General features: G+C 39.6%; 1 long non-coding RNA gene across 7 annotated transcripts in view; it reads left to right on the top strand.

Annotated features, from left to right (window-relative positions):
* Positions 1-26,456, top strand: part of LOC110199992 (uncharacterized) — a 115,416-nt gene that overhangs the window by 57,734 nt on the left and 31,226 nt on the right. For all 7 annotated transcript variants that reach the window (XR_002322136.2, XR_013483738.1, XR_013483736.1 and 4 more), the window contains 2 exons: positions 18,250-18,417; positions 19,754-19,916. This is a non-coding gene — a long non-coding RNA (uncharacterized LOC110199992). The remainder of the gene's footprint in view (positions 1-18,249; positions 18,418-19,753; positions 19,917-26,456) is intronic.

Raw genomic sequence — 26,456 nt, 5'->3', positions numbered from 1 at the left:
CTCACTAGAAAATAGAAACCAGTAAGTACTTGTCAGGTGTCTTTTTTTTCCCCCAAAGCAAAAGCATTTTGAAAAAATAGTACAGTGAGAAAATTTGTAATAGATCATTTGTCCTATAAACCTGGAGTACTGTCTCCCACAGATACTCATACCATCAGTGGAGAGAGTGAACATGCATAGGGATCACATATGAGGAGACTGGCCTCATGTAGGGACCACATGTGGCCAGGAAACATGTTTGGAGGAACAATTCACACCTCTGATGTATCAAAACCCACCAACATCTTACACCAGGGGTGGGGAATCTGTGGCCTAGAGGGACACATGGCCTCAAGGCCTCAGGTTCCCCACCCCTGTCCTACACGAATGTGTTTCTATGTTTCATTGCCCTGCTGGTCTTGTGGTGTCTTTGTTAGATTTTTTGTTCTCTTGGGGACTGCTGGGCACCTAGGCCCATTGAGAATTACTTTGGTGGCTGTTGGGTGATTAGTTTCTGTTGAACATTGCTTGCTGCTGTTAGTGGCTGTGATCAACTCTTTTTTTCCCCCAATTTTATTAATTTATTGATTTATCAACAATCACTTCCATATGCTTTTGAGTTGAAAATTTTTCTCCCCCTTCCTCCCTCCCACCCTCCCCAAGAGGATGCACAATCTGATATAGGCTTTACATTTACATTCTTATTAAACATATTTTCACATTAGTGAAGTTGTAAGTAAAAATTAAAACCAATATGAGGAACCATCAGAAAGATGAAACAAAACTCAATAGAAGGTAAAAATAAGTGATAACGATTTGACTTCCATAGTTCTTTCTTTGGATATGGACAGCATTTTCCATCCCAAGGCCTCTGGAGATGTCTTAGATCCTTATAATGCTGAGGAGGGTTCAGTTTAACAATATTAGTCATTGCATAATGTGGCTGTTATTGTGTACAAAGTCCTCTTGGTTCTGCTCACTTCACTTAGCATCAGACCATATAGGTCTTTCCAGGTTTTTCTGAAGTTAGCCTGTTCATGATTTCTTATATGTGCTCAACTCTTCATGGCCACCCAAGCCATCTCAGTTCCAGGCTTCTAGGGCAGTGGGCTCCATAACTTTTTTGTATTATGCCCTCCTATCAGTAAAGCACATTTTTGAGCATATGCCTTCAATATATATACATACATATATACTATATACACATTTATATGTACATATATGAGTACACACAGAAAACCACATATACACATATGTATATCTGTAGATATGTAGCAAGACACATAACTTGCTTTCCCAACCTGCACCAGTTCCCAGAACATGGCTGGCTACATCTCCCCCTAATGATTCTAGGGGTGCCTTTAAGGGAGAGTGGGGTGCTTCTAATACTGTTACTCCAAGCCCCTATCCAGTGTGTTCCTCCATTATCGATTGTTAACTTATTGATGTCTCCTCAATATCATTGATGAGGAAGATAAGACTCTTGTCTGGAAAGTCTGCCCTCTCTGGTCTTTGGAAAAGCAAATTGAGAGAACAGCTCAGCCTTTTGCTTATTTACCTTGTCCCATTCAGAAAGCAGATCGGCTTCAATTAGATTTTTACAAGGGGCAGCTAGGTGGCACTGCAGGGGATAGAGTGCCTGGCCTCGTGTCACAAAGACTCATCTTCTTGAGTTCAAAGATGGCCTTAGACACTTAATAGCTGTATGACCCTATGCAAGTTATTTCACCCTGTTTACCTTAGTTTCCTGAGCCAGACAAGGAAATGGCAAACCACTCTAGTATCTTTGCCAAGAAAATCCCAAATGGGGTCATGAAGAGTTGGACACGATTGAACAACAACAATTTACTGAAAACATCTAGCAAGAAGTGAAGAACAAAAAGTAAACGTTTGGCCCACCCTAGTCACTATAGGGGTATCCCTAGAACCATTAGGGGGAGATGCAGCTTGCCATACCACTTGACAATGGGTTGCTCCTCTAGTCTGCACTGACTTCTTATCTGATGCAGTTCTGCCTCCGACTCCTGTCCCTGGACCTCTGGTGGCTTCTTTGAGTTTTCTAAGCTCAGAAGGTCACACCCTGTCCTCTCTGTCTTGATTCTTATTCACTTAAGAGGAAGAGGCAACAAATGCAAAGAGGCACCATATGTTCACAGGACAGTCAGAGAAGCCCTGCATATGCTCAGAATTGAGGGCAGAGCCCCACCATTCTATGGCATCATGCATTCATGGAAGCAGGCTCCCCAAATCCCCCATGTTGGTTAGCAACAGGCAGAGCCTCCTTGTGCATACTCTGAGGATTGGATCCCCCATTGGCAAGCCTGACCCCCTCCCCCTTCCATGCATATTTATTATGTCCATTTACTACCATACCAGTAGATCATGTTCAATGACAGGGCAGCCAGCTGATTCAGTGGGTAAGAGTACTGGGCCTGAAGTCAGGAAGAGTCCTCTTCCTGAGTTCAAATCTGGCCTCAGACACTTATTGGCTGTGTGACCTTGAGCAAGTCACTTCACTTTGTTTGCCTCTGTTTCCTCACGTGTAAAATGGGGATAATAATAGCAGCTACCTGTTGTGAGGTGTCGTGAGGATCAAATACAATAACATTTGTAAAGTGCTTAGCACAGTGCCTGGCACATAGCAGGCACTATATGAATGTTAGCTATTATTAATCAATCATTAAACATTTATTCAGTGCCTAGTATGTGCCAGGCACTGTGCTAAGCTCTGGGGATACAACAGGAGGCAAAAGATAGTTTTCTCTCAAGGAACTTACAATCTAACATCCATTATAGAATATACACAAAAAATAGAAGTTAAAGAGTGAGCTGAAATAAACAGTATTGTAAAAATAATGGTACATTCATTAACCTTTCACTCCAAATATTATTAATGATATTGTAATGAGAGTATTGTGATAAAATATGCTTCATTATTCTTGAAAACCTTGGTTTGACCCTTTGTGATTTAGCAATTCAAAGTTCATTTTATTTTGATCCTTCGTTTTAATAGTTGTCAGAGCTGAAAAAGACACTTCGTGAAGCCATGTAAATCCCACTGGGAGAAGTACATCAGCAGCTGCACTAACTAAATCATGATCCTCATTTTTCAATCCCATCCTCCAATGATGCAAGCATTTCTGGTTGAAAATCAGCTAATCAGTTGAAATAATCAGAAGGAGTTACATTTTATATTTTTAACCAAAGAGTTCAAAACCCACTGAAAAAAATAGAAAATTTTGAAACAGGTTAGACAATTCTGCTTCTACAGTTTTTTTCAGTGTGCAATTATGACAGTTTTATAGATGATATGCTTACATCATTTTTGGCAACAACAGCTTGGGTTTGAAATGTCTTGCTCCTCTTGATGCTTCATGTTATCATAAGCTAATATCTCAAGACACAATATGTACTTAGGGCAAGGTTCTTTGCTAATAGTGGGTGTAAATACACATTTCACCTAATCTTCTGGATAATTTTGAACTTTTCTGGCTAATGTCTCATCAGATTTGATTAGATTCTTGTTTTTTTACCTCATTACGTGGCTGATAAAGAGCTCCTATTAGGAATTGTCAGCTATGCCATTTTCTTATTGTTTGCTTTGCTCAGATTATTGGCATTATTTTCAATCTGTGGCTTCTTTGTGGGGATCTTTTAAAGTCCCTGGTCCATTTTCTGAGGGCTAGTTTAGTGAAGCCTGGATAATATAATCTGTAAAGCTACTTATCTGAACAGACACAAACTGAAAACATCACAATACACTGAAACTGAATGGAAGTCCCTGTCAATTGCTGTGTGCTGTGGAACTCCTGTCTTCCCTCCAGTCATCTTACATACTGTATGTGACACATGACCATCCCACCTATGGGCCAAAGGAAGGTGCTAGTGTGTATGTGTGTGTGTGTGTGTGTGTGTGTATGTGTGTGTGTGTATATATGTATTTATATGTATATATATACACATACATGTACATATATACATATATATTAGTAAACTTAATTTTTTAATTTTTTATATATAAATTAATATAAATGGAAGTTTTCATATTTTCTTCCCACACCCCAATGTATCATCATATGTACCTTCTAGTAGATACCACTGTGCCAGAGCGTGGTAGAAAGATAGAGCATTTTTTAAATGCTTACTGTGTGCCAGGCACTGTGCTAAGTTCTGGGGATACAATTATAAGCAAGTAAAACAGCCTGTACCTGAAGAGAGCTTCTGTTCTAATGGGAGAAGACACCTTATAGAGGCGTGCTGAAAAACCAAGAGCACCTGAGTGTAGGTGGGAACATGGCAAAGATACTGCAGGAAGTGGCCTGGAGGCCTGAGTAAAACAAGGCCAAACAGTCATCTATTAGAGCCAAGTAGTAGCACCACAGCCAGCTAGTAAAAGCCAGGCACGGTACCCCAAGGTTAAGATTAAATGTTGCTTTTGTCAGTTATTCTCTCAGCTGGTTGTTGTCCTTCTTGCTCAAAGAGGACCAAAATGACATTACTACCTTGGGGTCAAGGCACAGTGTGTCCGGCTGTGGCTGATCAGCCCAATGCGAGCTTGGAAGGCTCTGGCACAAATAGTCCACATGAACGTTTGGAGTGGAGATGGCTCTAAATCTGCACATCTCACATTTCCTTGAGCTACTGCAATTCTGCTTTGCTCATAGATCACTGCATCTTTGATGCGGGCATGCCACATTGGGTGGTCCCATGCCCATGTCTCACAATCGATTCAGAATTCTTCAGAGAGACCTTGAGAGTGTCCCAGTGTTGTTGTGAGGTTCAAATGAGATGATATTTGTAAAGTGCCTAGAACATAGTAAGCAGTATATGAATGTTAGCTATAATAATTATTATTCTTATTAGGATTGAAGGGGATGATGATTGTAAAGAGCTTAGTAGAGCAACTGGCGTATATTAAATGCTATATAAATGTTAGTTATTATTTTATTGTTGTTGTTATTAAGATCAAAGGAGATAATAATTGTAAAGAGCTTAGCACAGTGCCTGGTATATTTTAAGGGCTATATAAATGTTGTTGTTGTTATTATTACTACTACTATTATTATTATACTGGGGAAAATACCTTCCAGCTCCCAAACAAAGGTTTACTCATTGTAAACTCATTTGGCTGGTCGATCAAGGATTTCATCAAGGTGACTCCCTTGATCAATTAATGTAACACTAATAATATAGTAATATGAGTAATTACTTTGGTATGTGCTTTTTCTCTCCAGGAGAAAGTAAGTTCATGGATTTGGGGTTGTTTTTTTTTCTTGGAGCCTAGCCTGGTACATTGCGCACAGAAAGCACTTAATAAGTGTTTGTTGAATTGAATTTGAAAGCACTTCAGAAGGTTAAGGGTCCGGTAAATCCAATATGGTATTGTTGTCATTTGGTACTCAGCTCAGTTCTCTCCTCAGCAGAACAGTTGTGTGGTTTCATGGAATAAACCCAGCAACTGAGGCGACCCAGAACTGACTGTGTGGCACAGAGCCAGGACAGAGGTCAGAAAGATTTATAGCAGCAGGAGGGGAGTGAGAGACAAGGTCTTAAATTCAAGGTTCCGAAGTATGAGGCACCTTGCTAAGCCTTGCCATTGCATGTAAACAGGAGGTGGTGTGAGGGAATCGAAGGTCAACATGGTTCACAGTATGGACTGGATGAGAGAGAAAGTCTGGCTGGCCAGATTTGGACAAGGGTAGGGTGAGCGAATCCCAAATGGTTACGAGGGAGCTGGTGCTCTGGCAGAAGTGGCAAGTTTCTGAGGCCTTTTATCCCCAGTCAGCTCAGGACTAGCCAGTTGGCCCCACCTCTGCAGTGGGAAGGGGAAAGGGAAGAGAATGCGCATTTATATAGCACCTACTATGTGCTATACACTGTGCTAAGCCCTTTTATAAGACAAATATTATCTCATTTAATCAATACAACCTTTATATATATATATATATATATATATATATATATATATATATATATATATATATATATATTTGGCAAAGCAATTGGGGTTAAGTGACTTGCCCAAGGTCACACAGCTAGTAAGTGTTGTGTGTCCGAGGCCGGATTTGAACTCAGGTCCTCCTGAATCTAGGGCCGATGCTCTATCCACTGCACCACCTAGTTGCCCCCAACCTTTATATTCTTAAGGGGTGTCCCTCTGCTGTTTAAGGTAGGCTTCCACTTTCTTGAAGTAGGGAGCTGTCTTGATTGGTCCAGGAGGATCTGCCAGTTTACCTTCTCTGGGTGAGGCCCTGGCCTCTTCTTCTTCATCCCAAGGAGCAGGAAGGCCAGGGTGGGCAGAAGGAAGACCCCAGCTTTTGCATGGCTATCAGAGCTTATTCAGCCTCAAGTTTCAGTGTCTCCAGACAACTGATGGTGTCATATTTCATGAGACAATGAAAGATTAGCCTGTGAGGGCATATATACCCTCAGGAAATGAATAAGGTAGACTCATCCCAAAGCAGGATACAGGACATTCAGGAGCCTCTTTGATGTGGGGTCCTAGCTACTTAGAAGTGAAGAGAAGGGACTTCTTTGTAGTGGTGGGGAACCATGGATGTGACACAGTGCATACACTGTCAGATTTGATTCATGTGTTGGTTAGTTTTGCTTTCTATTTTGAAATAAAGATATTGAAAAAATGCAAGATACCAATAAAAAGGAAAAATTAAAAAGTAACCTAAGAAAGTTAAGGGATAAGGAAGAAGAAAAATGGAAGGGATAAAGGTTATTTAATACAGAGACCAAATCTAGATATCCATTCTCTTTTCACACATGCCTTTCTGTGAATGACTGTCTAGTGTAAAGGTAGGAAGCATTACATTCTTCACAGCTGGATTGCAAGAGTCTGTACCATCAAATGAAAAGAAGCTAGCTAACATTTTTAGCAAACTGCCTCACTGTGAAACCATAACATTGGAAATGATCTCTAAACACAATTTTCAGTGACAGGCAGAACAAATTCACTGGATCCCATCCAACCATACTGGTTAAGTGCTTTCTTTTTAAAATGAAAATATGTTTTGTTGAATGCTTTGTCAGATAACTTTGCTTCACTTTTCTTTTTAGTGTTTTCTGAGTAATTTGGTAATGTGTCTGCCATGAGGATGTTACGGTATGCTGTATTGAGAAAATAAAATGTTCATTTCATGTATCTTCATCTCATGTATCCATTTACTTTTCAGAGAAGGAATTACTTTTTCAGTGTGTAAATTAAAATACATGCTGGCCACTCATAATCATTTTTTAACATATCAAAATTAATTAGTAAGGGTTGACTGTATTCAGTATTCCTATTTCACATAGACATTTTTATTGAGAATTTATTTCAATACTTCATGTGTCATGTTTTGTAACAAAATATATTTAATAGTAATAGCTAACATGTATATAGTGTTTTAATATTTGCAAAGCCCTTTAGACATGTTATATAATTTGGTATTTGGGAGACCATTGTTTTAGAAATGAAATGTATTGTTATTCAAATGAAATGTATTAATATGCCATTCACTAAAATGCTATTATTATCTGTTGACCTCTAGTTCTCCCTTCACCCCACTTCCACTGCCTTTCTTGGGGACTTCATTATTCCTGGTGCTCACCCCATCAGCAGCCTGACACACAGCATCCTCCACCACCCTACCTCAGGCATACGCTGACTTGATCCTTCCATGGCCCTCTTCATCTCATGGAATGGCAACGTCTTCATGATACAAAACCAGGAAATGCTGCTCTCCAACTTTAACAACCTGCCCTCCTACCTCTTCCATTGTCTCGAATAAGTTCGGTCTACTTTCTGCCTTTATCACAGCTTTCAGTTCCTTCAGATAAGATTAGATAAAGCATTTATTCCCCCCCCCCCTTTGGGGATTAGGGTTATGTGACTTGCCCAGGGTCACACCGCTAGTTAGTATCAAGTGTCTGAGGTCGGATTTGAACTCAGGTCCTCCTGACTGTAAGGCCAGAGCTCTATCCACTGCGCCACCTATCTGCCCCAAAGAAACTGTAGGTTCAATCATAGGTCCACTCTATTTTTTTTTTAGGCAATTGGGGTTAAGTGACTTGCCCAGGGTCACACAGCTATTAAGTGTCAAGTGTTTGGTCTGAGGCCAGATCTGAACTCAGGTCCTCCTTACTTCAGGGCCGGTGCTCTATCCACTGTGCCACCTAGCTGCCCTACTAGATAAAGCATTTATTAAGGCTTACAGTGTGCTAAATATTGTATTAAACCTAGGGCGACAAATACAGGGGAAAGACAATACATCACAGGGGAGTTGAAAAGTGTGTTGGGGGGGCAGTGATGATGAAGGTTAAGGGGACAAGGTGGCAAAGTAGTTTCCAGAGTCAGGAGCTGAGTCAGGGTAGAGGTAAGCATGGCTGGCATGAGCACTTCCTCTAATGGATGTTCCAGAGAGGAACTTGCCAGTGGGGGGAAGAGGCCACAAGGTGGAGAAGTCGCCACTATGAGAATACCCTGGAGTGGAGGTAGAGACTTATCCCTTCAACTATCCTTCTTTTTCTTCAGTTCTACATTGGCTGCTACTTTAAGTTTTCTTAGCTGCTACTCTAGAATAACTTGCTCTCCTGGTCTTCGGACATTCTTGAGATGTGAATCCTCATCCCTTTAATTTATGAGATTAAGCTGATTTTGCCCTATAGAAATTCCTGCTGTCACAGCATCAGTTGGGCCCATACCTCATTGCTACTTGACAGTCTCTGTGCTTAGTCACACTTTAGCTTGTTTGCCACAGTCTCTGTTTTTAGCCTTTTCTCTTCTCTCATTTCTCTAAGTTCACTACCAACCTAGCACAGTAATGATACGGAGAGGGCCTGGACCTGTGACTTCACTGGTGTAAGCAACTCCTGAGTGAGGATACTTCTTCTCCCAATAAAGGGCAACACCTTTTCCATAACTCATACTCTTCAGAGAGTAACCCAGAACACTAAGAGATGAAGTGACTTGTTCAGGATCACATGGTCAATATGTGTGCAAGGCCATTTCTCTGTCCACTGAACCACACAGCCTTTCACACCATCTACCTAGGAACTCTGAGTATAATCAAAGACAATAAGGTTAGTCTGGCATGGTGAAGCCATTCTAACTCTTTGTATAGTTATTGCTTTCTTTTCTACCTGTTGACTTAAAATTGCTTTAACAGTAGGTTCTGGAATTTTGTCAGGAATCCAAGTCAGGTTCACTTGTCTTTAGTTTGCAGGTTCTGATCTCTTTACTTTTCTTGAAAATTGGGAAAGTTTTGCCTTTTTCCAATCTTGTAGCCCCTCCCCTGTTCTTCATGAGTGGCTCAGTAATTACATTTGCCATTCTTTTCAGTACGTTAAGATGCAGTACATCTAGGCTTGGTGACTCAAATTCATTAAGAACTCCTAGTGGGTCTTTTCCTATCTCCCTACTTGGCATATAACTCCTTAGTAACCATTTTTGTTATGTCCTTTGCACTCAAAAGATCATTCTTCTTAGAGAAAACAAACAAAAAAATAAGTTGAATAACTCTGACTTCTCTCCATTGTCCTGTATGATCCACCTCAACCTGCAGTCCTAGCTTGTCTTTGATTTCCTCTTTTCCCTAATGTAGCTAAATCTGCCTCCAAACAAATACTTTTATTATGTGTAGTGTTCCTTTTCAGGCTTAATTTATTCTGAGCTTTAGCACTTCTGACACTATTTTTACCAGACCATGTTACACTTTTGTGTTCATCCACTTTTCTACCTTTGCTTCCATCTTTTATGTCGAGGATCTGTGTGTTGCTCATGCAGGCTATATGTATTTCCACATAGATTGTCTAAATGAGGCATGAATATGTATAGATCTGTATCTATATCTATCGATATCCAGAATCTTAACCACTCCTCTTCCAAGGAAACTTTGAGTATTGACTAGAGAGAAAAAGATGGACTACAAGTCTCACTAGGAGTGAGATATTTCAGCTTAGCTAAGAGTGAGAGGGGGTTGCAGCTCCCTCAAGGAGTAGTTCCTCAAAGTCTCCAGGGATGCAAGCTGGAAATCAGGGACATGTAGAGGATTTAGATTTCCCCTACATTTCTGCATCTCAAAGCCTGTTTTCTTTCTCCTCGGGTCTCTCCTTGAAGAGAGTCAGGAACTGCAGTGTCCTGTAAGTCAAGGGGAAGAAGGTCTCTTCTCTCCAAAGCCCTTGTACCAACTTCACTCCTCACGCAAGGACAGAGTATCGTGTCATCATTTGTCCCACCAATGAGGAGAGTCTTATCCAAATGCTCTAGGCTTAAGATCTGAGTTACATATACATGTCTTTTAAAAATTAAGTTGGTCCAGAAGTCCAAATCTCATTTTCAAATGTCATCTTCTTAATCAACTGTTCACTTCCCGTATTTGTTTCTGTGGTTAAGAACAAATACATTCTAATTAGATATCTTATGCCATGGCAATAAAAAGAAAGTCTTTAACCTCTTCTATGGTTTCTCCATGTTGGAGCTCAATACAATATTTATTAACTTGATTAAATAGAATTCAGTTTGTACCCTCTTGATGTGGATCTTTCAAATCTTTGCAAAGTGCTTTGAGATCTTTCTGTGAAAGATTACCAGCACATGAGGAAGAGTTGGTGCTCTAATTCTTCTTTGTCTAATTCTAGTTTCTTTTGGTACTTTAATTCCTTCTTGCTTCTGAGTGTGTATGAACTGTTGTAAAATACTTTTATGATTGACCCCTCTCATTTCACCTTCCTCTTAGATAGATTTTGGTCTAGGCTCTACCACCAAGATCATAGTATCATAGATTGAGAGCTGGAAGGCCAAATTTCTCATCTTATAAATGAGGAAAATGAAACATAGAGACATTAAGTGATTTGCCCAACATCACACAGGTTTTAATTCCAGGGCTTCTGCCTCTAAAGCTGATATTTTTCAAGTTCATTTAACTTGTTGTATGACTTTGGTCATACAAGGTCTGGGCCTTGTATGGAAAATGAAAAGGTTTGACTTCTGAGGCCCCTTCCAGCTCTAAATTTGTGATCCTGAGCCATAAGGATTGTAGAACTTAGAGCTGGAAGGGAGAATAGGGGACATCCAGTCTAACCCCTTGTTTTGAGGATGAGGAACTGAGGCCTGGAGAAGTAAAGTCACTCACCCCAAGCCTATGATCTGATGACTGAAACTCTCAGGTTCCTTCTAGCTCCAATGATTCATAATTCTAACTTTTTTTCATTTTTCTCACTTCTTTTCCCCTGGTTGAAAATGGCTGCAGTTGGTGGGGAAGGATAAGATTGGTCATTCATTCAGGTATTCTTTGAGGGTGTATTAGGTGGGTAGTTTGTGCCAGGCAGTCAGGATTAATGGTCATTCCCATTGCTCTGTTTCTCTTCTCAAGTTCTGGGAGTCATCTAAAAAAGAATAATACAGATAGGTCTCGATTAGTATGAATGATAAATCCTGTGAGGTGGTTGCATGTATTTGAATTCACACTATGGGAAGTTATAATTATGTAAAATATGGTAACTGGTTCCAGCCCCATGGAAATATGTAGTGTGAATTCAAATGCATGCAACCACTTCACAGAATTCATTATTTGTATGAATTGGAATCTAACTGCAAAGCAATAAAATGCTTTTTGTGTAAGAATTCCAAAACCAAATCTTAGAATCTTGGAGTTGTGAGGACCTCAGAGGTCATCCAGTCTCACCTCTATCTGAGCATGAATGTGCTCTACGTTATTTGCTTTCAAAAGACCATTAAAGTGAAGCCTTAGCATGTTTCAGACCCAGGCAAACCAGAGTAATTCTGTATATTTTATTAGAAACTACAGTATATTCAAGTAACTTATAAACAAACCCAGTTGCTTTCAAGATACTTTAGAGGTAGATATTCATTGTGAATTGAGCTATTTACTATACTTTGTAAGTCACAAATTTACTAAGAATGTGAACTTAAAGATAGCTTTCTTAAATGCCGTAATCTACGTGTGGACACTCTGTCCACTAATAGTCAATCAACAAGCCTTTATTAAGAGCTTGTTATATACCAGCCACTGTGTAGGCACTGGAGATAAAAAGATAAAAGCAAAAAGTCCCTGCCCTCAGTGAGCTTATATTCTAACCAATGGAGATCGCAGTGCATATATGCTTTTTCATCCTGTGTGACAGTTGTTATTGTCTTCTCATTAATTCTCCATAGAGGATTTACTCAGTGCATCAGAAGCCTTCCTCTAGGTCTTATAGGTTTTATATTTTTATGGTGCCACTATAGCACTCAGTCTTTCCATTTCTTTGTTATACTTTACTCTTGCTATCTGATCAGCCCACATCCTTTTCTGCTTTTATGTTTCTTGGATGATTTCAGATGGAATCACCAGAAGATGACCATCAGAAGAATATTAGTGTTAAAAAGATAGGTTTTCATTTCAGGTAGCATCCTGAGATTACTGAAAGTGTTACATACTTTCTCAGTTGCATTATATCGCATCCTCTCATCCTGCTCAATTTTGGACCCAGCTCACTGGCTTTCTGTAGTGCCTGGCCAAGAAATTGTACATTAGTACTGATGGACTCCCCTGCTGCTTCACTGCCTTGTCATGGTGGAGGGGCTTGCATAGCTCAGTGAAACTATGAGCTATGCTGTGCAGGGTTACCCAAGACATTTTCAGATTGTGGTGCTAGAGAAAACTTTTGAGAGTCTCTTGGCAGCAAGGAGATCAAATCACTCAATACTTAAAAAATTAATACAGACTATTTATTGGAAGGATAAATACTGAAGCTGAAGCTTAAATACTCTGGCCACATGATAAGAGGACAGGGCTGATTGGTAAGTCCCCTGATGTTGAGAAAGACTGAAGGCAAAAGGAGAAGGGGAAGGTGGAGAATGAGCTGGATAGATAGTGTCATGTGAAGCAGCAAACGTGAGCTTAGATAGACTTCGGGAGATAATGGAAGATAGACGGGATTGGCATACCATGGTTCATGGGGTTGTGAAGAGTTGGACATGATGGAATGACTCAACCACAACCACAATAATAACAACAATAACAGTATCACAACAATTGTTGGACTGATTCAGTGGAGGTGTCTATCCAGTCATATGTTGTAATTTGTACGATAGGCATTCTTTATCCACTTAGTTTTGCTACTTTGCTTATCCATTCAGTCTTTGTATGGATCATTAGGCTGATTTCTTTTGAGTGATCTTGGACCTCATTGAGTCCCAGTGGTATTCTGAGGCTTTGTGCAACCAACCCAAAGCCATCAGCAAATGGGATTATGTGGAGGATCCCTCATCATCCATAAGGAATCTCTATTCTATTTGGGCTCTATACATGATGTTATTCATGACAGTGGTGAATCTTAATGAACAAGCACCTGTTAAACACCTACTATGTGCCAGGGCCTGGGGTGACAGAGACAAAGATGAAAAGAGTCTTTAGCCTCAAAGAGTTTACATTCTATCTGTGGAGACCACATGTATAGAAATAAGGCTATACCAAATAAATAAATACAAGGAGATAGCTTATAAAGGGCTTTAGATGCCAAACTAGAGTTCTTTGTATTTGAGCCTAGAGATAACAAGGAATATATGGGCCAGAACATGTTGATAGCTTCCTGACTGCTGTTTGGGAAGTAGTAATGTCATCTGTGATTTTTTCCAACCATTTGGTATCTTCCCTTCTTTCAGATATCTTAAAAATTGGTCCCCCAATACTTTCAAAATTGTGCTGCCTCCAGCATGGTTGTTCTCTGTGTGTACTTAGCCAGGTCCAGCTTTTCTTTTTGCGTTCATCTTGTTCTCATATAGAAATTTGGTATTGAGGTATGAGAGGTCCATCGGGGTTCTACCATCATCAATGGTGAGTATAGATCACTGGAGAAACACTGGTAAATTTGTTGCATTTTTGGCTCTTTGTTATCTGCCCTTCATTTGCATCTATATGTGTTCTCAGAGTGATAGTTGGTGTCAGAAATTTGGGATGATCAATGTCTAAGAGGGAAAAAAGAAAAGATGTATGTTCCAAAGGCTGTGGGGGACACAAATACCTATTTAGGAATGGCAGGAAGTAGCTTCAGGAATGGCATTCAGTTTGGAGGTTGAGAACCAGACCTGGAAGCAGTGATTAATGGAGTGTGGAGGGATGGCTGGTGATTGTGGTCATTGGTGTGCTGGTGGTATGTTGCAGTGAGAGTGAGAAAGTAGTGTACTTGTGCCTGCATTTGGTGTGGTTATATATATGATTGTATGCCAGAGACTGGAGGGTGCATGCCAGGGCAAGTGCAAACTTCCCTCCTTCCTCCCCCCTTCCCCACCATGATTCACAACACAGACACAGACACACACACACACACACACACACACACACACACACACACAGAGTTATTCCAACAGAATGATCTCAGATAAAAATGCTATAAGATGAGAATACATCTCGTTGTTGTTGTTCAGTCGTTGAATTGTGTTTGACTCTTCATGCACCCAGGGACTATATCATGCCATTACTGTCCATGGGGTTTTCTTGGCAAATATACTGGAGTGGTTTGCCATTTTCTTCTCCAGTGGATTAAAGCAAACAGAGATGAAGTGACTTGCCCAGGTATTACACATCTAGTTACTATGTAAAGCCAGATTTGATCTCAGGTCTTCCAGATTCCAGGCCTAATGCTCTATCCACTGGGCTACCTAGCTGCCTCCTTGTCTCATATAGCATACCTGAATCAACGGTTGCCAGGTTCCTTTCGGTTTCCTTTCAAGAAGAAATTCCTCTGGTGCTACAGGGTGACCTAGAACATATAATGACAATTCAGTCTCATGCCACACTTTTCATAGATTCTTTTTCTCTTCACTGTCTTTCACTACTTTTTTGGAGGCATAATTGTACATCATCTTCCATCCTTCTCCTCTGTTATGTTTTTTTTTTTTTTGGTGAGGCAATTGGGATTAAGTGACTTGTCTAGAGTAACACAACTAGTGAGTGTTATGGGTCTGAGGCCGTCCTCTGTTATGTATTGCACGTGTTATTTCCATGATCCCTCTCTTGACAAGAAATCACAGAATGACAACATCTCAGAGTCAGAAAAGACCTCAGAGGCTGTGTAATCTACCCTGAACTTCCCTACTCTACAACATCCCTGAGAAGTCATTAGAGAGATGATTGATTCTGCCATGACTCCCACATAGCAATTAGTTTCTTCTCTGTTATGATATAGTCGAGAGTAGCCTAGAAGGTCAGCCTTGGAACCAAAGAGACTGCATTCCAACCCTGTTGCTGACATATACCATGTGGTCATGGGCAAGCCAATTAGCCTCTCCATGCCCTTTTTCTATGACTATCAGCCATAGACAATTTGCTGATCTGCACTGGGAGAACAGTTTTCATATGGGTAGTTCTTTAAATCAGTGAAATAACAGGTCTGGAGCCTCCCTCCTCAAATGACATAGTCAAATTCCTTCTTTGTGATACTGTCCAGTGTTCACCATGCCTAGCATCTTCTGATTATCTTCTTGAGGAAAGTCTCCGTGCTATACAAGCAAGAAGTCTTGCATAGGCTTAGAGGTAGCTAGGTGGTACAGTGTACAAGGAGCTGTACCTGGAGTCAGGATGACCTGAATTCAAGTCTGGCCTCCGACACGTACTAACTGTGTGACCCTGAGCAAGTCACTTAACTGCTATCTGCCTCAATTTCCTTAACTGTAAAATGGGGACGATCATAGCACTTACCTCCCAGAGTTGTTTGAGGATCAAGTGAGATAATATTTATAAAGTGCTTTGCAAGCCTCAAAAACACTGCATAAATGCTAGCTATTGCTAAGAAACTTCTGAGTAGTCTGTAAGCCTTGGCTTCCTCATTTCTTAATCCTGAACCACATTTTCCAGCTTATTTTTCACTATTCTCCCTTGAGCCTACCTTTGCATTGAAGTTAATGAGTATCAAGTTATATATTTACTTGGTGTGTAAGGACCTTGTCAAGTTCTTTGTAGAATTCCTCTGCTTAATTCACCCTTTGTACCAGGTGTCAACATGCAAGCTGCAGCTGTCTTTATGACCATTTCAAGGTGAGATGACCAAATTTCTCATAACATGTTATTTCTTACTGCCTTTGGGTACGTGAGAAAACCAACTCCACCTTTAGTTGTTTCTCCCAGGAAAAAACTAGAAACTATCCTTATATTTAGCTGCAACTTCTCTGTCTTGTGCTTTCACTTAGAGGGGGGGAAGGCAATTTTGGCCTGGTGCATTCCCTCTACTAGTTTGTCATCTCTTTGATTGTTGCTCTGATATCTCATATCAGGGGACCAAATATTAAATTAATATTTAAAATGGCCTACAAAGTACGTGTTTCCTGGCAGCCTCCATCTTATTTTCTGGTAATGCCACAGTCACCATAAAAGTGGAAAGTGGAACACATGATGGGGGCCATTTTGTCTTTCTTTGTTTCATACTGCCCTGGCTAAAGAATGTGTCACCTGTAGCCAGTCTCCCAGTGATAAGTCTCTCTCAGTCCATAGCATGGCTAAACTAAGGTATTATAGCTGGCACCCAACCAATAATGAAGAATTCACTGAAGAAGGGTTTTCTTCCTGAGAAAGTACTATTCTACCATACCCAACTTATACACTGTATTTATGTAATTACTTGAAAATCCAGGGGAGGCCTGACTTACAGCACTTATTATAACTAAATGGTAGCAAAGGGCTTACTAATGGTGTTAAAAGCAGACACCACTGTACATAGACATTACTTTTATTTCATTGAAATGGCAATGCTACCTGCAGTGATAGCCACTCTACTTCTAATCTAAATCTATTTCCACACAGCAGAGGTGTACAAAACTATGAAAAGCCTGCTCTGGTAAGAGGACAAGTGTATGAACCCCCACAGGCCTCTAGAGAACATCTCCCTACCTTGTTATTACAACTAAGTAGGCCAATTTTGCCACCTACTAGCCACCTAGTGCCAAATGCAGTCTGTACACCAGGCTTGTAATAGTGGGGATAGAGAAGAAGGAAACAGAAACTTTACATTGTAATGATTATCTGGCTATGTGAGGAGCTGAATATTCATTTCCTTTTCATTTTATATGAGTAAACTGTGAGGGCAGAAGACAACTTGTAGTAATGGAGTTGGGATCAGGCCTGGCTGGGGCTCTCATTCCTGACACTTGTCACCTGTGTGACCATGAACAAATCATATCCGTTCTTTGGGTTTCTATTTTATTCTCTATAGAAATATGGGGGCCAGATTATACAATATTGAGGGTCCCTTCTGGTTCGAAAGTGATGATCCAGTAGGTCCTGTGCATTTTACCTTGGAAGATCTTGCCAATGATCATCCACTTGGTGATAGAAAAGGGAAGAGAAGTAATGGTCTCCTATTAAAATATCCAGATCATCCAATTAACCTAGGTGTATGGCCTCCTTTTCTTGAATTTCCCTTATTGACCTTGCATAACCTATAGAGCAGGTTTGTATCTGTTAGAAAATGGTTAACTGTAAATACATTTTCCTTTAAAATTTAACTTTCATTATACTTTTTTTTTTAAGGCAGTTGGGGCTAAATGACTTGCCCAGGGTCACACAGCTAGTAGGTGTCAAGTGTTTGGTCTGAGGCTGGATTTGAACTCAGGTCCTCCTGACTTCAGGGCTGGTGCTCCATCCACTGCGCCACCTAGCTATCCCTATACTTCTTCAGAAGGGTAGAATTACACCGCCCCCCACCCCCAAATTCGCACCAAGGTATAAGGTGCTGAATGAGCACAAGACTTGAAGTCAGAAGAACTGTATTCCAGGCCTGGTTTCTCTGCTTACTAATTGCGTGACATTGGGCAAGTCACTTATAGGATCATGGGGTCATAGATTTAGAGCTAGAAGACACCACAGAGGCTACAGAGGAGGAAATTGAGGCACACAGGTTAAGTAACTGACCAAGGGTCACTTGGCTAGTGGCTAGAAAGTTCCTGATTAGGGATTTGAACCTAGGTCTTCCTGATTTCCAATCTAGCACACAATCTACTACTCCATGCTTCCTCTAAAGCTTCACTTTTCCCATTTATAAACTAGTGGTAATAATCACTGCCCTATCTGCTTCCTAGGACTGCTAATCCTCAGATAATCAATCAATCAATAAACATTTATTAAGCACCTACTCTGTGTCAACTACTGTGCTAAATGCTGGGTATAAATGAGATGATGGATGTGCAGATGCCTTGTAAATTGTAAAATGCTTTATGTGTATACAGAATTGTTAATATTGTGCACAGTCTAAATTTGTTATCACAGACTCTTTTTCTTCCTACAGCAAACCCCACTTATTTCATCCTAACACAGTTAGCCAGCCAGTTTCCCCTCTTGTTTCATATGGATTCGTTTCATGCAAGAACCTGGTATATAAAGAATCCTAGATTTGGAATCAGAGGACCTGGGTTCAAATTCTGGCTTTACGGCTTTACCACCTTTGTGACCTCAGGCAAGTCCTTTAACTTCTGTGGGTCTCTATTTGCTCATCTCTAAAATGAAAGAGACTAGATAACGTCTAAAGTCCCCTCAAACTCTAAACACTTTCTACTTTCTGTTAATGAACTATATGATATTAATTTCCCAAATATATTGACATTGTATTTAATCTTAGCTCCCAAGGTGGGGAATAGGCCCTTCAACTTTGTCTACTTGCTGATCATGATGTCATTACTTGCTGCTGGATCCACAAAGCCATTTATCATACTGCGTGTAGTACTGGGTCCATTGCTCAGCCCCATTCTCCTCCCAATCTCTCCTTTCATCCCTTGAGTTCATACTGCGCCCAAGGTTCTCATTCTGGTGGGTTTCCTTCTTACTAACTCCATCTCTTCCGTATTTTTCTCATCCTCTTGCAAGAATGTAAGGTTCTATTGTACCCCTGTGCATCACTATACTCAAGATACGTTCAGTTTGCTTCATAATCTCTAGTCTTTCAGCTTGTCTTCCTGGTGTGACAAGGAAGTGACTTAGTTTGGCGTGATTTGTGTTTCCTGAACCCATATTGACTGCTGTTTCTCACTGAGGGGCCCTCTCAGTATTCTGAAATGACTTCCTTAATAATTGGCCTCACAGTTTATGAGATATTGAAATTAAATTTATGACTTTAATTCCTTGGATTCCTTAGAGATTTTGTGAGAGAAAAAAAAAGTCACAATACTGCATCATGACTCCCAAGTAACCTTACCATCATAAACCAGGGGGACAGAGAATAACATTTCCACTTGGAGACATTTTCTCTTCAAACTTGCAAATTATAACTTTAAAGGGTCATCATGAACTCCAATTATTTCTTGAAATGCTTATTGTCTGTCATAATATTTTACTGACTCACATTTTTTTGGCCTAAGTATCTTAACAAATACCTTGCAAGTGTTAATCTGGTACATTATAGTGCTTCCTTTATGTGGTTAAGTGGACATTTGCCCTTTTATATGGAAATTTTAACACATTTGAAAAACAGTGACATTTTCTTAAAAGGTTTTTTTTTAACATACGTGCTAGTGAACAGATATCTGTTCACTAAAGAAATGTTTCTGGTTGCCCCAGCAACCAGTCATAGTTAACTATTTACAGCTTCCAAAGTGACTACACATAGGCTTCACCTGGCCTCGCCCAGTACCTGTTGGCACTGGAGCGCCCTCTTCAGTCTTGGGAAAGGACTGGCAGAGAGAGCCAAAGAATATGTGCAAGTGAACAGTGGGTCATCTTGGAAGCAATGAATTTTATGTTCCATTGAAAACCACAAAAGGCTTTTAAGATAGTTTGTTTCCCGGTAATATCTCCAGGACTCTACCTGACTAGGAGGCCGTGTGCAGTGAGGTGTCTGGAAGGTGCTGGACTTGTCTCCAGTGCCCGTCGTGGCCAACGTTCTGTGAAGAGGACAGTCCAGACCCAGCAAATAATATGCTGATGCTACATTCCCTTCTATTCCAGTGCTATATGAAAGCGGTAAGAAAGCTTTTATTTTCTCAAACATTGTCATTTACTTTTTGTAAGTATGGTCTGGACATGATGGATACAGTTGGGGAGATCACTTGGGGGATTATTTGTTTAAACAGATATGGAAAATTAGAATGCTTTCATCCGATTCGAGTAATGGGTAGCAGTCCCCTTTTTCATTGTTGTGTGTTGCACACATCCTTTACTAGAAAGTTTTTATTGCCAAGTGATACTTATGAGAGTCTTCAGCAGCTGAGTTATGAAACAAGTGTCCTCTTAGCAAATTGTGTTCTTAGAAAAGACTTTGCAGAGACAGCCAGGTCAGAAAGAATGTGATGGTCCTTTTCACCCATTGATATACAAACCTGATTGCTCTTCGTATGTCTGCTGTTGAAAAAGTTATTCAGTGTCTCTATTGCAGTGTCTGTTGGTGAATTTTCTCCTTTGTCAGTGGAAGGAACCATCAGGTTTTCAAAACACAAAATAGTGATTCTGATGAAAATGTTCCACACATTTTATTTGTTGAATCCTTAAGGATATCTTGGGATTTGTATTTGTATTGGGGGATTTGTAAAATGGCTGGTGCATAATTCTAGCTGCCTGATTCTGTCTTTCTAGGTGTCCAGCAGATGCTAATGTTTTGTAAGCCTGCAGTGATATATTATTGCACAGTTTCTACCACTTCATTGCATAATATAAATGTAGGATCCTTAAGGATGATCTCTCTGTAATTTCTGGTGGCATAAATCCTTCTATATCTATGTCTATAAACAAATCTGAATTACTCAGCTGTTTATTTTGGGCTTCTTGGTGATATGTTGTTTAAATTCTTCTGATTATTGCCAATGGAGCATTTTTTTTAATTTCACACTTGTGTCTTAGCTGTTTCATAGGCATCATCTCAAGATAAACCACTTTCAGTGCCATTCAACAAATCTAGGGGCATATATACACACACATACATACATATACATATATATGTATGTGTGTGTATATATGTATAATGTCTTTGCTTTTGCTTTGCAAAATGAGGAATGTGAGTTCCAGAAGTTTTTCTGTAAATTTCAAACCTGTTTATTTTGTGCTTTGAGAACAGTGATCAATCCTCTTCCACTTTTTTGATGAGGTAGTACTACTCTTTCTATAAGGGAGAACAGAAATAGCATTTGTTATGTACTTACTATGTGCTAGGCACCATGCTAAGGACTTTTACAAATATTATCTCATTTAGTCCACACAACAATCCTGTGATATAGATGCTATTATTATCCTCATTTTACAGTTGAGGAAACCGAGGCAGACAGAGATTAAGTGACTTGCTCAGAGTTACACAACTAATGAGTAGCTGAAGCTGGATTTAAAGTTAGGTCTTCCTGACTCCAGGCCCAGCGTTCTATCTTAGCTACCTTGGGGTAATGAGAACATTAACCTTGTATGTTTTTTGTTTGTTTGTTTGTTTGGATGTGTTCTGGATCTGATGCTGTCCATTTTACCATACCTTATGCATAAATGTTAATTGTTCTAAATGTGTTCTTTGCTTTAAATTTTGGCTTCAGAGTCATATGGTCATACATTTAGAGTTAGAAGGGACCTTAGAGATCATTGAGTCCAATACACTCATTTTATAGATTGAGGAAACTGAGGTCCAGGGAAGTTACATGTCTTGCTCAGGGTCGCACAGCTAATAAGTGGCTAAAGTGAGATTCAGACCCAGATCTTGCTGACACTATGTTGAGTGGTCTCTACTATACCACGTTGCCAGTCAGTCTCTAAATATCCCTGGCCTCAGCTTTCTCCTTGGCAGTCTCATGCTTGATGTGTCTTGCCTGGAGAAGACCAAAGGATTTATAAGTATTTCTTTCATCCGTTGGTTCAATTTGATGTCTGGATTTGAGCTTAGAGACTTCAATCTGTTCTTCCTTGATACACATTAAGAATTTTTACAAATTAAAAATTTAGTCCAAATGACATTTTGATATTAGAAAAAGTTTCTAAGAGATAGAGTAACTATTTTTTTCACTTTAAAATTTTTGTTACTCTGAACTTGAAAAACACCAACAAATGGAACATTTCCATATACAAAGAATGGAAAAAAATATTGGGTTTGAAAAACAGGAATCTCATTATGTACAGCTATTTTATTTAAGTATATACTAAATTCAGCACTTTGGTTCCAGATGCTGTTCCATTTGTCTGTTCTTCCCCTAAAACTCTTCTGTGCATTTAAAATAAATTCTCCATTGATGCTCTCTCTTTGTCTCTCTATCTCTGTCTGTCTTTCTCTGTCTCTAGCTCTCTCTGTCTTTCTGTGTCTCTGTCTCTATCTCTCCCTCTCCCTGCTTGTCTCTCTGTCTCTCTCTATCTCTCTCCCTTTCCTTCTTCCTTTCTTTCTAGCTCTAGTCTTCCCTCCTTCAACTCCCAAAGGAAACCCTCTCTTGTAACAAGTTAGCATTGTCACACAATAGATCAATATATTGGCCATGTTCACGAATGCCTGTCTCATTCACTACCTTTTCTCTGTCATGAGGTGGGAAGAATGTTTTCTCCTTGGTCTATTTCATGTGTTTTTCAATGGAACCATATAACTTGACATCCATGTACACCAAATGATTAATATGATCTTTTGGTATGATTTCCTCTATTATTTGAAAGGCATACTCTGTTTTCAGGAGTAATAATAATCACTCAAAGGCGAGGAAGAACCAGAGTTCTTAAACCGCTTCCCTGGAAGATGTGATGTTTTATATCATTTGTTCTTGACATTATTGCATTTGTGGGATGATTTAAATGGTGAGCATTTTTCCCTGTGGGCATGTGGATGGCACAGTGGATAGAGTACTGGGCCTGGAGTCAGGACGACTCATCTTACTGAGTTCAAATCCAGCCTCAGACACTTACTAGCTGTGTGACCCTGGGTAAGTCACTTCACCCTGTTTGCCTCAGTTTCCTCATCTGTAAAATGAGCTGGAGAAGAACATGGCAAACCACTTCGGTATCTTTGCCAAGAAGACCCCAAATAGAGTCACAACATGTCAGACACGACTGAAAAATGACTGAACAAGAACAAAAGACTTTCAGTCACTGCCCTTGATGTAACTTTTCTTTCATTCATTATGTTAATGGTACACAAACTTTCTGTTTGGTGTTTTATCCAACTTGTATTTTCATTATGATGAGTTTCTTTTGATCGTATAGATAACCAGAAGTTTTCCACATCCTCTTTGGTGGTTTAGAGTTGGGATTGCACTTGAGGAGATTATTATCATTAGCATCTCATTCTCATCCTTTTCAATAGGGTTCAGATGAAAACAGTCCTGGGACAAGTTACTATCTTGTTATTATTCTTTTATGTTTAATGTTCTATAGATTAATTCATAGGTGGATAAAATTAACTCTTTGTATAGTTGAATAAAAGGATGAGGGCACAGGCTCACTTTCCATAGGATTATTCAAAGCATTCTTCCTACCAGTAACAGACAGAGTAACATGAATGCCATGTACCTCATCCTGTCACCATGGGATTTTTGACCTACTCTAGGTCTCTTTATTTTGAAAGCTTTTAGTCTCATGAAGCTTGGGTATATGAATATTTATTTAGTTAGTACAGTGATATCTATTTAAAACTTTCTTCAGGGGCAGCTAGGTGGCGCAGTGGATAGAGCTCTGGCCTTGGAGTCAGGAGGATGTGAGTTCAAATCCAGTGTCAGACACATGACACTTACTAGCTATGTGACCCTGGACAAGTAACTTAACCCCGATTGCCTCACCAAAAAGCAAAAAACAAAAACAAACAAACAAACAAAACCTTTCTTCAGTGTTTATGGCTCAGTGTTCTGGGCAGGTGATTGGAGGCAACAGTTTGAACTGTGGTACAGTACATGTTCTTGTTGAATTCTGCAGGATATTTTGAGATGTGTATTTGTAGAGAGGTGATTCATCATCTATCAGGCCATGAAAGAGATAGGAATGTGATGGAATATTACAGTGTCATAAGAAAATAGGAAGTCCTCTGTGAAGTGATACAGAGTGAAGTGAGCAGAAGTAGGAGAACAATTTATACAGTGACAACGTTATAAAGAAAAACAACTTGGAATGACTTTAGAACTCTGCTCGGTACAGTGACAAAGCCCAGTTCCAGAGGAGCACAGAGGAAGAGAAGTGATAGACTCAAAATGTCAAATAAGACATAACATATTTTGACATGATCAGTAATGGAATTTGCTTGGCTTGATTTTGCACATTTGTTATGAGGATTTTTTTTCCTATTTTTTTATTCAATTAGAGGGGAGTGAGAAGAGGAAAATGCTTATTAACTTGAAAAAAAAATTGACTTTTGAGAAAAGAAAGTATGTGTAATCATGAGGTAGATAGAAAAAAAGTCCCTCCAACTTTGTTTGTGAACCTGTCTGTGAACCTCTTTAGTTCAGAGGAAGATTTTTCTCTTACCTAGACATCATTGTTAGAGCATACTCTTATACTAGCACGTGCCTCTGGAATCAAAGTGGCAGACAGAAGTGATCTGTATCACCAGAAAGGTTTGGGGGTCTTTAGCATCAAATCTACCATTGGCCTAATCTTCTCATTTCCACTTTCTATACAAGCACAATCCGTGTGGTGGGTAGGCTTCACAATGTCTAGTGTTGCTGTGCAGTCAGCTTTCACCAGTGGGACCAGAACGAGCACCCACACTGACAGCTCAGATGAAACAAAGGTGATTCTTTGCCTTATTGATGTGTTTTTTTTCACTGATGTGATAGTTAGCTTAATATGGAATGGGGCCCTAAAAGATGAGCACATCCCTTATCAACCTCTTTGTAAGCTCAGAACTTTATTCTGAAAACCTCTGATAAGTTAGAATATTTTGGTCATTAATGTCCTGGTGATGGAGAAAGGTTTCACCTTTCAAAAAATCAATACTTTTGCCCTACTGAGAAATTTTCTTATCCAGCTTATTAAAATGTAAGTGGGACACCAAGAGGCTATTTTTCCTCTTAAGAAAGAATAAGAAAGAGAAATGAGAAAGGAATGATAATAAGAGAAAGGAGAAGAAATAGAATAGGGGTCATTCTGTCTCTTATATTTACTATTTTCTGGTTCAGAAGCTAAGTATGGACAGGTGTCTCCAATCACGGCAGAGCAATTCCTGATTTTTCTGGGAATAAGCACAGTTGGCACCTAAAAATACCACATTCGCTTTGATTCCTCTGCCATTTCAGTGTTAAGAGAGAGTTTACTTTCACAGAAATTATAGTTCATTGTTCAATATCATGATTTAGACTCAAACAGAGTTGGGGAGAATGGGTTATATTACCTTTTTTTTTTTCCAGAGAGCTGTGCAGAAATAGAATGCATTAGTGTATCACTAATGGACAGCAGTTCTTCCATTGAGTGTCATGGACATAGCATGAAAATGCTTTGATAGAAAGTGCAAATGTTTTCATTGTAAAAGATGCATGCCAGGGTCTTTTGACAACTGAAATGGACCAGAAATTCTGTGTATCAGTTCTGGACAAGAGCTGCAATTGTTAAAGGTGACCCAGAAGCTATCTATGCATAAAATGAATTAACAAAACACCAAGGAAGATGGATTGAAAATGCCATCAACACTTGGTATTTTCAGGAAATCCTCGGTTTGAATGTGGGTATATTTGACAGGTATGAGAGAGGATAATCTATGGAAAGGCTGATTTTATATGAAATCACCTGATGCTTATTTTGCTTACAATATAATACAATATATTTATATATACACTATATATAATGTATTACATATGCAATATATACAATATATAATATATAATATGATACAATATAATTGTATACAATTTCTATATTTCTTCCCTTCTGCTAATAGATCATAATAAGAACAATAATAATAACATTTAGGAAAGCTTAGATACAGCCTTACGTGACTTCCAACTGTTTTCTGGTCATGTGCAGTACCAAAGGCAGGACTAGGCTAAGGGTCCAGTTAAAACGTGTTGATGGCCTTGGATGCAATCTTGCCGAATGATGTTCACTTGCTCCCCACGTCCCTTCCCTCTGCTGTCTCCCACTGCCTGGAGCTCTCGGAATTTGTGGTTGTTGGTGAAAGCTAGGAGCTGGGTTAATGCATGGAGGGAGAAGCTATGGGATAGAACATGTGTCTCAAGGCAGTATCTGATGATAAAAGTCACCTCCCACCTCCCCCCATACACACCTTATTCCTTTTTGCTTAACTCTGAACTGAGGTTAATAGGTAAAGCTCCAAGGGCTTTGAACACATTGCTAATGCCTGTGGAAAACGGAGAAAGACACCATTAACAAGAAAATCCTCAGTGTTTTAGATCACAGGTGTCAAACACCTGGCCCATTGTGGCCCCCTGGTCGGCCCAAACCCAATTAAGATGTAATGAGGAAATATTTAACAAAATAAATAAAAAATACAACAGCACATAGATAATGTTAATATGTGGTTTTTTAAGTCTGTATGCAGCCCACAGAGAACCTTATGTACAATTTACTTTGACATTCCTATCTTTGATCATTTATAAGCTCAAAAAAAGACTA

The sequence above is a fragment of the Phascolarctos cinereus genome, unplaced genomic scaffold, assembly GCF_003287225.1.
Source record: "Phascolarctos cinereus isolate Bilbo 61053 unplaced genomic scaffold, phaCin_HiC Scaffold_8;HRSCAF=390, whole genome shotgun sequence".
NCBI lineage: Eukaryota > Metazoa > Chordata > Mammalia > Diprotodontia > Phascolarctidae > Phascolarctos > Phascolarctos cinereus.
Note: the sequence above shows the minus strand (reverse complement) of the source record. Positions and strands in the feature narration are given on the sequence as shown.